The following is a 14,645-nucleotide window of genomic DNA, read 5'->3' as shown; positions in this document are numbered from 1 at the left end:
ATCTACATACGTATGTATTTTAAAATATTTAAATAAACGTGGTTGTAAATAAGTAGACAAAGTGTCGTTTACTACAACTTGGGGGCTCGCCCGAGATATGTGAACAAGTGCGGTGCTAAGTAAAAAAGAGAAAAAAAAAACCTATTACGCAGGCCCGCAGGCAAATCAAAGTGAAAAGTGATATTGCCAAAGTACGCAGTAGACAAATTAGCGTGCTCGCAAATAAGCGCATGTGAAAAAACAACGCATTCAAAGACAGTTTGATTTGCGCAAAAGCAAAATCAGACAGTTTGCAGAATAAAGTGCAGTGAAAACGCGGTGTACGTGCTGTACGTAAATTCTAACATCCCCGGAATTTTGGGTGCTCCAACGGACACAGTACCGTTTTACCGGTGAATAACAGTTATTCTAAAACAAGTGTCTGGCCAAGTAGTCACAGTTAAAAGTAGAAAAGACAAATCGAATTCATTAAAACGAAAGTGCCAAAAAGACGTTAGCCGGAAAGAGGCAGCAGCGTACTTGCGTACTCTTTATGTGAATTTGTGTGTGTCCGCTTATACTCCGAAAAGCAGCGCATTGAACAGTTCTGCCAACAGAAAAGCAGCAGCTTATATATGTATAAACTCTGAGACGCTTTTATGTACATATGTACCGATAAACGGCGCAAGTCAAAGCGTCGATCAAGTACATAGTGAGAGTAAGCGTGCATATACTCGGTATTGCGATAGCAGCGAGAACAACACAACAGGCAGCAGCAGGAAATTAGCGACCGCGAGGAGTAACGTAAATAGAATTACAAGTCTTCTTCTTCTTCTTTACTGGCGTAGACACCGCTTACGCGATTATAGCCGAGTCAACAACAGCGCGCCAGTCGTTTCTTCTCTTCGCTACGTGGCGCCAATTGGATATTCCAAGCGAGGCCAGGTCCTTCTCCACTTGGTCCTTCCACCGGAGTGGAGGTCTTCCTCTTCCTCTGCTTCCCGCGGCGGGTACTGCGTCGAATACTTTCAGAGCTGGAGTGTTTTCATCCATCCGGACAACATGACCTAGCCAGCGTAGCCGCTGTCTTTTAATTCGCTGAACTATGTCAATGTCGTCGTATATCTCGTACAGCTCATCGTTCCATCGAATGCGATATTCGCCGTGGCCAACGCGCAAAGGACCATAAATCTTTCGCAGAACTTTTCTCTCGAAAACTCGCAACGTCGACTCATCGGTTGTTGTCATCGTCCAAGCCTCTGCACCATATAGCAGGACGGGAATTATGAGCGTCTTATAGAGTTTGGTTTTTGTTCGTCGAGAGAGGACTTTACTTTTCAATTGCCTACTCAGTCCGAAGTAGCACCTGTTGGCAAGAGTTATCCTGCGTTGGATTTCAAGGCTGACATTGTTGGTGGTGTTAACGCTGGTTCCTAAATAGACGAAATTATCTACAACTTCAAAGTTATGACTGTCAACAGTGACGTGGGGCCAAGTCGCGAGTGCGACGACTGTTTGTTTGATGACAGGAGATATTTCGTCTTGCCCTCGTTCACTGCCAGACCCATTTGCGTTGCTTCCTTGTTCAGTCTGGAGAAAGCAGAACTAACGGCGCGGGTGTTGAGACCGATGATATCAATATCATCGGCATACGCCAGCAGCTGTACACTCTTATAAAAGATTGTACCTGCTCGGTTCAGTTCTGCAGCTCTAATAATTTTCTCCAGCAGCAGATTGAAAAAGTCGCACGATAGGGAGTCGCCTTGTCTGAAACCTCGTTTGGTATCGAACGGCTCGGAGAGGTCCTTCCCGATCCTGACGGAGCTTTTCGTGTTGCTCAACGTCAGTTTACACAGCCGTATTAGTTTTGCGGGGATACCAAATTCAGACATCGCGGCATAAAGGCAGCTCCTTTTCGTGCTGTCGAAAGCAGCTTTGAAATCGACGAATAGGTGGTGAGTGTCGATTCTCCTTTCACGGGTCTTTTCCAAGATTTGGCGCATGGTGAATATCTGGTCGGTTGTTGATTTACCAGGTCTGAAGCCACACTGATAAGGTCCAATCAGTTTGTTGACGGTGGGCTTTAATCTTTCACACAATACGCTCGATAGAACCTTGTATGCGATGTTGAGGAGGCTTATCCCACGGTAGTTGGCGCAGATTGTGGGGTCTCCTTTTTTATGGATTGGGCGTAGCACACTTAAATTCCAATCGTTGGGCATGCTTTCATCCGACCATATTTTGCAAAGAAGCTGATGCATGCTCCTTATCAGTTCTTCGCCGCCGTGTTTGAATAGCTCGGCCGGCAATCCGTCGGCCCCTGCCGCTTTGTTGTTTTTCAGGCGGGCAACTGCTATTCGAACTTCTTCATGGTCGGGCAATGGAACGTCTGCTCCATCGTCATCGATTGGGGAATCGGGTTCGCCTTCTCCTGGTGTTGTGCTTTCACTGCCATTCAGCAGGCTGGAGAAGTGTTCCCTCCATAATCTAAGTATGCTCTGGGCATCGGTGGCTAGATCACCTTTGGGGGTTCTACAGGAGTATGCTCCGGTCTTGAAACCTTCTGTAAGCCGCCGCATTTTCTCGTAGAATTTTCGAGCATTACCCCTGTCGGCCAGCTTATCAAGCTGTTCGTACTCACGCATTTCGGCCTCTTTTTTCTTCTGTCTGCAAATGCGTCTCGCTTCCCTCTTCAACTCTCGGTATCTGTCCCATCCCGCACGTGTTGTGGTCGATCGTAACGTTGCGAGGTAGGCAGCCTGTTTTCTCTCCGCTGCGACACGGCACTCCTCGTCATACCAGCTGTTCTTTTGCACTTTCCGAAAACCAATGGTTTCGGTTGCAGCTGTACGTAAGGAGTTTGAAATGCCATCCCACAGTTCCCTTATACCAAGTTGTTGACGAGTGCTCTCAGAGAGCAGGAGTGCAAGCCGAGTAGAAAATCGTTCGGCTGTCTGTTGTGATTGCAGCTTCTCGACGTCGAACCTTCCTTGTGTTTGTTGGCGTGCGTTTTTTGCTGCGCAGAGGCGGGTGCGAATTTTGGCTGCAACAATATAGTGGTCCGAGTCAATGTTAGGTCCTCGGAGCGCACGCACATCTAAAACACTGGAGACGTGTCTTCCGTCTATCACAACATGATCGATCTGGTTGGTGGTTTTTCGATCCGGAGACAGCCAGGTAGCTTGATGTATCTTCTTATGCTGGAATCTAGTACTACAGATAACCATATTTCGGGCCCCGGCGAAGTCGATCAGCCTCAACCCATTTGGGGATGTTTCCTCGTGGAGGCTGAATTTACCGACCGTAGTGCCAAAGATACCTTCTTTGCCCACCCTGGCGTTGAAGTCGCCAAGCACGATTTTGACATCGTGGCGGGGGCATCTCTCATAAGTGCGCTCCAAGCACTCATAAAAAGCATCTTTGGTCACATCGTCCTTCTCTTCCGTCGGGGCGTGGGCGCAAATCAGCGATATGTTGAAGAACCTCGCTTTGATGCGGATTGTGGCTAGACGTTCATTCTCCGGAGTGAATGATAGTACTCGGCGACGGAGTCTCTCTCCCACCACGAATCCAACACCAAACTTGCGCTCCTTTATATGGCCACTGTAGTAAATGTCACAAGGACCTACTCGTTTCTGTCCTTGTCCCGTCCATCGCATTTCTTGGACGGCGGTGATGTCAGCCTTTATCTTTCCGAGGACATCTACCAGCTGGGCAGCGGCACCTTCCCAATTAAGGGACCGGACATTCCAGGTGCATGCCCTCAAATCATAGTCCTTATTTCGTTTGCCATGGTCGTCATCAAAAGGGGGGTCTCTCATCCGAGGCTGTGTGTTGTTTTTGATTGGGGGAGGTTTTTACGTGGCGGGTCCCAAACCCAGCGCACAACCCTATGCAGGGGATTTTTCGCCTTCTCACGTTAGCTCGCCTTCAAACGGATGTTCTTAGGCTACCCAGAGGATACTTGGTCAAAGACCGGAAGTCGTGAGCTGCTTGAGTCATATGTAAAAGAATCGTTTCTGGCCACTCCCAAGTGAATGGCGATCAGAGAACTTTCCTCACTTGCGTGAACTTCTACACATGACTCCATCCTCCCAAGTAGTCGTGGAAATTTTGTGTATTTTTTTTCTCTTATTTATATTTGTTATATCTAATTTATCCTAAATTATTTTGATTGAAATTACATACACATATGTCATTTCGGACAAGTAGTTAAAAATTATATTTAATTCTCAGGTTAATATTGTTCATGCTATAAGTGTAAGTTTTGTTTTGGTGTAGTCAACAATTTGTAAGAGGATACCGTCACGATTAGAGCAATGACGGTGGAGATGCTGAAAGAAAAACTTAGGGAACTTAATTTAAGTGTTGTCGGTAGGAAAAAAGAATTGCAGCTGCGATTGCTACAGCACATGGTTTTTGAAGGGGAAGAAGATGCTCCTAGTGAAAATGAATCGACAAGTTCAATTTACGATGATGCTCCGGCTGATAATTTAGGTTGGCAAAGAGCGATGTTTACACTGCGCGATATAGAAGATAGTGTTTCACCATTTTCTGGTGATGGTACGCGCGAAGTGAATCACTGGGTGGAGGAATTCGAAGATGTTGCCGACACTGTAGGTTGTAGTGGCCTACCGAAGTATGTGTATGCGAAACAATTGCTTACAAGGTGCGGCTAAATCGTGGCTTAGTAGGTTGCAGAGACTGGAAGAATCTAAAAGATGCATTGTTAAATGAGTTCGGCGAAAAGTTGTGCGCCTCTGAAATCCACCGCGCGTTGAGAAACAGGCGAAAAGAGGCTAGGGAAAGCATCTACGAATATTTGTACGCACTGATAGAAATAGGGAAACTTATCAATCTCGATGAAAAAAGTATTGTGGAATATTTTGTAGAGGGAGTACCAGACACGAGGTCAAGTAAAGCAATGCTGTACCAGGCGAAAAGCATAAAGGAGCTAAAAGAGCAGATCCGAGTTTACGAAAAAATTAGAGGGGGACCAATGTCGTCAAACAGAGTGTCCACGCCTCAGACAGGGTCAGGGAAAGATTTTAGTGAAAAGATGCCACAAAGGAACAAGTGTTTCAAATGTACAAAGAAGGTCATTTTGCCAGAGAATGTCCGGGGTCAGGACCCAGTAATGCAATATGTTTTAAATGTAGGCAAAGAGGCCATATTGCCAAGGATTGCAAAATGGTTAAAGGTGAGCGAGTAAACACGTTAGGCCACCACAAGGGGAGCAAACGGAAAAGTAGCCTAATATTTATCGATGTGTCAATTAATAACGTTACTTTTAGTGCGCTAGTAGATACAGGCTGCGACTCATGTATAATGAGATACGATACCCTTTTGATGTTAGGTAACATCGAGCTTAGTAGGGAGAAGCGGCAATTGTATGGAATAGGCAAGGGGCAACTCACGACATTGGGTTGCTTTGACGCTGAAGTCGAGATCGACGAGGTGGTGTTGGAAATTACTTTCTACGTAGTAAGAGAACGCGATATACCGTACGCTGCCATAATAGGAAGCGATGTCCTCAAGGACGTGGAACTGTTTTTTAGGCAAGGGACAGTAACGTTCAAGAAACAGAGTACTCGAGTAGCACCGGGTAGTGACGACACCGATGGGAAAGTTAGCAAGGCAGAGTCGGAGTGCCAGGGTGGCAGCTCTGGAGAGGTTGAGACCGAGATGAGGGTTTGCACCGTAAGTCGGTGGAGTTGACAGGATTAGCCCAGGGTGAAGTTTCCAGGGAAGGTGTCAGCGTAGAATGGGGAAATGGTTTCTTGAGAGAGTTTGAAGCGTTGTGTCTACATGCCCGGAAAGCCGTCAAGCGCACCGGTGCAGATGAAGCTTATTCTATCGGATGATAGGCCCGTGTGGCAGCGTCCACGTCGAACGTCAGTTGAAGACCAGCGTTACATAGATGAACAGGTGCAAGCCATGCTAGAAGAGGGGATTATACAATACAGCACTTCGGAATATGCATCACCTGTGGTACTGACGAAGAAAAAAGATGGGACGAAGCGGTTTTGTTGCGATTTTCGAAAAATTAACGAGAAAATTGTTAGGGACAACTTCCCGATGGCCCTTGTAGACGAAGTGTTAGATAAGTTGCAGGGCGCGAAAGTTTTCACAACCCTCGACCTAAAAAATGAGTTTTATCACGTACCAGTCGAACCTGACTCGCGAAAGTATACTTCGTTTGTCACCCACAGCGGCTTATTTGAATTCTGTTTCGTACCATTTGGTATTACCAACTCACCGGCAGTGTTTTGCAGGTTTATTCGAGCAGTTTTTCAGGATATGCTCAAAGATGATACGATTATCATATATCGCTCATTTGCTGCAAGACCGGCATAATTCAAAAAACGTGATTTTTGAGTTAATGCTGCAGAATTGTTCGTTATATCATACTTCATGTTGAGTGAAAAATTCATATGAATACCTCTTATATGCTCCGCTTGAGAAGAGGTGTAAGGTTGGAGTCACCGTGTAAGGTTGTAGTAAGTTGAAAACTTTAAACGCGTTTTCTGGCGAATCGATTTTTTTGACTTATGCCGGTCTTGCAGCAAATGAGCGATATATACATGGACGACATCGTTATTCCCGCCAAGGATGAGAACGAATCTTTGGAAGAACTACGTAGAGTACTGAGAAAGGCTAGCGAACATGGGTTACAGATAAAGTGGGAGAAATGTCAGTTCATAAAGAAGCAAATTAATTTTTTGGGGTACATCCTGTAGAACGGTCAAATTTTACCGTCAGTAGAGAAAACCAGGGCCGTGCGAAATTTTCCTATACCGACAAGTAAAAAGGAAATACAGAGGTTTTTAGGGTTAACATCGTTTTTTAGGCGTTTTATACGAGACTATTCCATAATAGCCAAACCACTCTCAGACTTTCTCAGGATGGAAGAAGCTTTTAAAATGGGCGTAGATCAGTTATTATCTGTAGAAGAGTTGAAAAAATCATTGATTAACGCACCGGCATTAAAACTTGTTGACCCTTCTGCGGAAACGGAGGTACACGCAGACGCTTCTTAACAGGGTTTTGGAGAGGTCTTGTTGCAAAGGGATTCAGAGGACCGATTGTTTTACCCTGTCGAATATATGAGCCGCAAAACTACAGTGGCGGAAGAGAAGTATAGCGCATTCGAGCTAGAGGTTTTAGCAGTGGTTAAGGCATTGCAGAAATGGAACGTATACCTTAAAGACAGGAAGTTCAAGATAGTTAGCGATTGCAACGCTTTCGCCATGACGGTCAAGAAGAGAGATGCCCCAGATAGGGTTATGCGGTGGGCTATGTATCTACAAGAATACGACTACATGGTTGAACACAGGTCGGGGTCGCGTATGCGGCACTGCACTGAGTCGCGTTTATTGTTTACTAGCCGAAGATTCACTAACAGTTAGACTGAGAGAGGCGCAAGAGCAAGATACGTGGATTAGAGCAGTGAAGAAGATCCTGGAAATAGGAAGTTATGAGAATTTCTTCTTGAAGAACGGTATAGTTTATTGTGACACCATAAGAGAACTGCTCGTAGTACCATCCAGCATGGAAACAGAGATAATTAAACTAGCACACGATCAGAATCATATTGCTCGGAAAAAGACACAGGAACTTGTAGAGAAAAACTACTATATACCAGATTTGACAGAAAAGGTAGCAAAAGTTGTAAAGGGATGCGTGGAATGCATAATCGTAGACGCAAAAAGAGGCAAAAAGGAAGGGTTTTTGTATCCAATAGATAAAGAATGTGAGCCGCTAGGGACCTATCACATTGATCACGTCGGACCATTAACCGAAACACGCAAGAAATATAATCACATTCTAGTAATAGTGGACGGGTTTTGCAAGTTTACATGGTTATACCCTACAAAGTCTACAGGGGTGGATGAGGTGATCGATAGGCTGGAGAGACAGGCTTCCATATTCGGTAACCCTAAGCGAGTAGTAACCGATAGAGGGACAGCATTCACGTCTAATAGCTTCAGGGACTATTGTAATAAAGAAAACATACAACATTTTTTAATCGCAACAGGAGTACCATGCGGGAACGGGCAAGTGGAGCGCGTACACAGAACGGTCAGTCCAATTATAGCTAGGAAGTGTCAAAGCAACCCCACCCAATGCTACAACCAGGTGCCGAAGATACAACAAGTTTTAAATAGCACTGTGCCGCGCAGCACTAGAACATCGCCCTTTAAAATTCTCACCGGGTTAGATATGCGGGTAAACGATTACCCAGATTTGAGACAAATATTAGACGATTTAACAATAGAGGAGCTAGATACCGAACGAGACTTAGTAAGACAAAGCGCTCAAGAAAATATAAATATAATACAAAACGAAAACTATAGAACTTTCAATGAAAATAGGAAAGAAGAAGTTAGCTACAACATCGGTGATCTAGTTGCCATCAAAAAGACTCAGTTCGGGACCGCTATGAAACTGAGGCCAAAATATTTAGGACCGCATAGGGTAGCCGCCAAGCTAAGCCACGGTAGATATGAGGTGAGGAAAGTGGGTAACCAAGAGGGCCCGCTTAGAAACACAACCATAGCTGAAAATATGAAGCCATGGCGCTAGCTATTCGGGGTCGAATAATGTGTCAGGGTGACCGATTGTGGGAATGGGATATCGGTGTAGGTGGCAACTCTACGCAGGCGAACGGAGGAATGACAGAACATGAAACGAACAGACAGAGGACGAAGTAGGAAAAACGGATAAAGTATTGGCAGTCAAGTAAGATACACCGAGGCGCGCGAGTTATGTATATTAAAACATCCGATTCCGAAGAGTGATCAATACTTAATGCTTTATTGTAATTTTTAATTTGAGGGAATCGTAACAGTTATTGTAATAAGAAAAAATAGTTTAAAGAAAATAGGAAAATGTTGTCAGCAACTTAAGTGTAACATAATATACAATGTTTATAAACATAATTTTTGTAGACATAATTACATACATAATTTCTCCATCGCTAAATTTAAAACTCTGATACTAATTTTAAATAAATTTAAATGAGATTTTGATGTTTTCCTTCAAATTTCAATTGTCTTTTTATGTTTGAACTATGAACATTTTGTAAATTATTAAATCTAAACTTAGGTTCGTTTTTAAGTCGTAAAGATTTATAATTTTTGATATATCCTTCTTTTCTATTATTCATAAATATTTCTCTCTTTTTATTTCTTTTTTTAAGATAATTTGTTTTAAATTTCAAAATATTTTCATAAATAATTTTTTGAAGTTATACTTCTTATACGACGCCGGAAAAGGTTGCGATAGATTCTGGTTGCGCAACCTTCCATATAAAAGTAACGCAAAGTTGCGCAACCTCGCTCCATCCATATGAATGTAACGCAACCTTGTCTGCGAACATGTGCGAGCAGCAAGCGAAGCGGTGACAATCGGCGATCGTTTGTTCGTTTCTTTCGGCACAGCTCGGCCGACACAACAACACAACACAATGTTCCATGCTTATGCTGTTGTTGTTTTTGTAGAACAATGTTTCAATTTTTGGTTGGTGACATATTCACATGTGTGCGCATATGTATGTTTGTATGCTTGTGCATTATTGAAGTTATACTTCTTTTTCTCTCGTTTGTCTTTCATTTCTGCGAATTCTCAACTATTTTACGTATGTTTTGGTTGAAATACTCTGCGTTGGCCTTTCAGAATCACACAGAATCATTTCTGTGGCTTTTGAAACTGACCCGCGAGGACGAGGTATATGGTTTTATCTGGGAGCGTGAGATTTAAGAAAATCGCTCGCTTACAAGGGATAAAATAACTTCTGAGTGGCAATTTTAATGAATAAATTCACAGAATCATTTCTGTGCTTTTTGAAATCTATACTAATAAATATTTTTTTCTTACTAATAGAAAATAAATTTATCACAGCAATATACATAAACACATACATAATATTGCTGTGATAAATTTAATTTCTATTAGTAAGCAAAAAATTAATAATAAATTTATTAAGACTATACTTCTCAGGGCATCACAGCAATGTTATGTACATATATGTTGTATATACATATTATGCATATGTATTGCTGTGATAAATTTATTGCGAAAGCAAATGTTCTACAAAGTAGGTATATTCTATACTTAAACAAAATTATTAGAACCCATCGTATGTTTCTTGCATTCATAACCAAATCATACTTAAGTCAGCGCAACCTAATTGTCAATGGTGGTGTTGGTGGTAAGCGCTTGGAAGGTCAAGATGCTAACACAGGTCCCAGGTTCGAATCCCGACAGAATAAATTTTTAATTTTTTGCTTTTAACATCGTATACTATAAAAATAAGTATTTTTCTTTATTTTAATTTCTATTAGTAAGAAAAATATTTATTTGTATAGTATACGATGTTAAAAGGCATAAGTACATCTTCTATCCTATCTTGTGTGTCTGTACATGCTCATATGAGTGTATGTATACGCATGTGTGCGCATTGACTTGCATGTTCATACATTCATATATACTTATTTGTACATATATTTGCATACATTGCCGAAAAAATAAATCACAAGCATACAAACATACATATGCGTACACATATGAATATGTCACCAACAAAAAATTGATCTTCACAAGTCAATCCGGCAGCCAAATTGGCGAAGAACAAAAGAGAGATGATTACGCTGCATAATCTCTTCCGCAACGAAGAGACGGAACTACTTTCCGAGTCAAAATTCCTTCATTTAGAGATTGCTTTGTTCTTCATTTTATGTGCATAATAAATTTATAAAATGTGAATTTAAGTTTTCTAGTTTTCTTTCATACAAAATGATATGCATTTCTGAAAATCACTAAGAAGTATAACTTCATCCGCGCGTAGGGACTCCACGCACCTTTTTTTTATTACAATTCCCATATTCAACATCGATTGGTTTATATCTTGTAACAGAATGATAACTCTTATTATAAAATTCTACAGCCTTACTCATTTTATCTTTTATGTTTAATTCATTATTTTCAATATACAAAATTCTTATTTTTTCCGTTAATGTACTGTGGAGTCGCTCAATATCACTATTGCCTGTGTGGTTATTTGGCTTAACAAAATGTAAATCTATGTTTTCATTTTTAAGAAAATCTTTTATATTAACGCTCTTGAACTCATTATCAGTTATAATTTTATAAAAATTTCCTCTTTGGGATTTGTAAAGTCGTATTTTTTCAATTATCGTTTGATTATTACGATCTTCCAGATAGAAAGCAGTTGCAAATTTCGAAAAACGGTCTATAAAGGTTAAGAAATTGCATTTGGAATTTGTATACACATCCATATGTACTATTTGCTTTGTGTCCGTCGGAATATCTGTAAATTTAAACTTTTCTTTAATAGGGTTACGGTCGTATTTACATCTGCTACAAATATCGCAATTATTAATAAACTTCTGTATGCATTCTTTAAGTTTAGGGAAATATATCAGCCGTTTTAAACCTTCATAATTTTCATGTATCCCTGCATGTCCCATTTCATTCTTATGGTATCTTTTGATCTCTCTATAAACTTGGTCTTCACTTTCTATTTCTTTTGCATTATACGAACATCTTACAAATTTCAAATTTTCGTTCCCTTCGAATAAGTCTATTATTTTTTGTTGTAAAATATTGTATTTATGATCGTCTAATGCAGTAAATATACCTACTTTTCCAGTACCTATATGTTCTGTTAATAAATGTTCGAAATTTGTTTCTAAGTCAGCTGAATTAATAAATAATTTCTTTTTGTTATGTTTATATTCAAAGTCTTTGATTTTATCATCTGTAAGAATTATTTGCGTTTTAAAGCGATTAACAACTGTGTTAAGAATGCCAATATGATTATGAGTGTCTTCCTCCTGAGAATGTCTCGTCTCATGATCATCGGTATTATTATATAGAGAATCAGCTTGTTCAGTTGATGGAATAAGTGTATGTATTTCATCGCACCTAATTCTACTCAAAAAGTCTGCAACATGATTATCTTGACCCTTTATATAGTTAAGGTTAATATTAAATTCGCTAAGTTTAATGAGCCACCTATACAATCTTGGATTTAGATCTTTTACATGTGATTTGACAAAAAGCCATCGCAGTGGTTGATGGTCAGAAAGAATATCAAATTTAACACCAAATAAATAAGGTCGAAAATAACCAGTAGCCCAAACAATTGCTAATAACTCTTTTTCAGTGGCAGAATAATTTTTTTCATGGTTATTTAGGGTTCTACTAGCGAAGCAAATTGGATGATTGTCTTGCTGCAAAACTGCACCCAGGGCATAGTTGCTAGCGTCTGTTATCAGTTGAAAAGGTTTTTTAAAATCGGGGTACTTGAGTACGGGAGCTTCAGTTATTATTGTTTTAAGTTTTTCGAAAGCAGTGATGAAATTTGGATCATTAGGATTGACTTTAACATCCTTTTTTAAAAACTTAATTAGTGGATAAGCTACCTTTGAGTAGTCGCGAATAAATTTTCTATAATATCCGGTAACGCTTAGAAAAGATTTGATCTGCTTGACATTTTTTGGTAGTTGCAGCTTTAAAATGCAATCAACTTTTGCCGGATTGGGTTTCACTCCTTCTGGGGTGAGTATGTGGCCTAAGAAAGGAGTTTCTTTTGCAAAAAATTTGCACTTATTAATTTGAATTTTTAAGTTTGAATACCTCAATTTGTTAAGGATATGCTTAATGTCAACGACATGCTCTTGTAAACTTGTGGAGAATATTAAAATATCGTCAAGGTAGACGACACACCTTTTATTAATATCGTTTTTCAAAACTGTATTAATTAGACGCTGAAATGTGGCCGGTGCATTTTTGAGCCCAAAAGGCATTCGCGTAAATTCGTAGTGACCATGTGGGGTGGAAAATGACGTTTTCGACCGATCTTCCTCTTTAACGAGGATTTGGTGAAAACCCTTTGCCAAATCTATTGTGGAGAAATATTGAGCTCGGCCTAGTTTATCTAATATACTTTCAATATTAGGAATAGGGAATTTATCTTCTACTGTTATTTGATTTAACTTTCGGTAATCTATTACTGTTCTCCACTTATCCACCCCTGAACTATCTTTCTTTTTGGGCACTATCCACAAAGGTGCATTATAAGGTGATGCACTTTCTCTAATGATGCCTTGACGTAACATTTCATCTATTTGTCTATAAATTTCCTTCTCATGTATATGGGGGTATCTGTACATTTTACAGTAAACTGGTTTTTCAGACACGGTTTTAATTTCGTGCTCTACACAATTAGTATTACTCAATACTTCACCCTCCATAAATATTAAATCCTGAAAATCGTTAAGAATGGTCTTTAGTGCAGCTGACTCCTCGATATTTAGGTCACTAAACAGGTTATCCATTACATTTTTCCCTAGGCTTGTTGGCTCTAGTTGGTAAATTTCGTGCCTATTGTATGGAAAATTAGGAAGAAATTTCAATACACTATGGTTAATAATAACTACTTCTTTACTCATATCAATTACAGCTTGAAGAGGTTTTAATATATTTTGCCCTATTATTGCGTCGAATTGTTTATCTCTAAAATCTGTTAATTTCCATGACATAGTGGCATTTTCTTTGAACTCAGTTGGTAAGTCGGTTATGATTTCATGATAAATATTTGATTTTGAATTAAGGGAAGAAAATAAAATTGGGCTATGTAAAGGTATTCTTTCATATTGCAATAATTTGTGTTTGTTTAAAAGAGAAGTTGTGGATCCAGTATCAACTAAAGCAATAAATTTATCATGCTTAATTGTAATCTCAATTAAGGGAAGTGGCGTTTTAAGGCAATTGTATGAAAATTTATTTGGTGATCATTTTCGTTATATTGAAAGTTGCTATGATTAGAATACTGTTGATAATTATTGAAACGTTCAAATCCTTCTACATTTGTTTCTTGATCAAAATTAGCATCTGCGGTATTTACCTGTACGTGATCTACATCCATTTTCGAAAGCGTACTGCTTTGTGGTAACGCAAAGTTACGGTTTCTAAAACTATTGTTATAACTTCTGTTTGCTTCAATTATATTTGAATGCCCTACTCAGTGGAAAACCCACACTACTGCATTTAAGTTTTCCAGGACTCCCTTACACTCGCGTTTAATGTTAATAGTAAAAATGTATCCGTTTTAATCTATAGGAAATATATAAGTGATAAATTATTTTTAACACAACCTTTAGTTGCACTGATTGGAAACTAAATTAAATATTAAAATAAATATGTGCGGTGATCCAAGGTTACGTAGAAAGCGTTTTATCGATAAAAGGTATCAACAGGTAAGGTGATATGACACTGCCGAAACAAATGTATTTCCATACCGCACAGGATCGGTGTTGATCGAAGTAAGTTAGCGTAAATGTCGACGCGGCGCAGTGTATAAGCGAATGTGTTGATGATCGAAGGTTGACGTGTGAAAGTTGATGTTCAGCTGTGGTGAAAGGTGTTGGTATTCTGTTGTGGTGTCATCAGCTGTGGTGTATTGTGTACAGTTGTCTTATGATGAGCCAGTTTTTCCGGGTAGAGTGGGTGGATGCTTAACTCATTAAACCAAAGGCTAATATAATTTCAGAATCAGACCAGAGATATAATTTATATTTTGATGCGTTTGCATTATGGATACTAGTTTGGCTAGTAGCGCACCACATAGCTCCAGTCGT

General features: G+C 39.9%; 1 pseudogene; it reads left to right on the top strand.

The window, feature by feature from the left end:
* The first annotated feature begins 9,654 nt into the window (after nt 1-9,654).
* On the top strand, nt 9,655-9,784 carry LOC125779860 (small nucleolar RNA U3; annotated as a pseudogene).
* The last annotated feature ends 4,861 nt before the right edge of the window (nt 9,785-14,645 follow it).

The sequence above is a fragment of the Bactrocera dorsalis genome, chromosome 6 (genome assembly GCF_023373825.1).
Source record: "Bactrocera dorsalis isolate Fly_Bdor chromosome 6, ASM2337382v1, whole genome shotgun sequence".
Taxonomy (NCBI): domain Eukaryota; kingdom Metazoa; phylum Arthropoda; class Insecta; order Diptera; family Tephritidae; genus Bactrocera; species Bactrocera dorsalis.
This window is presented reverse-complemented; position numbering and strand designations above follow the sequence as displayed.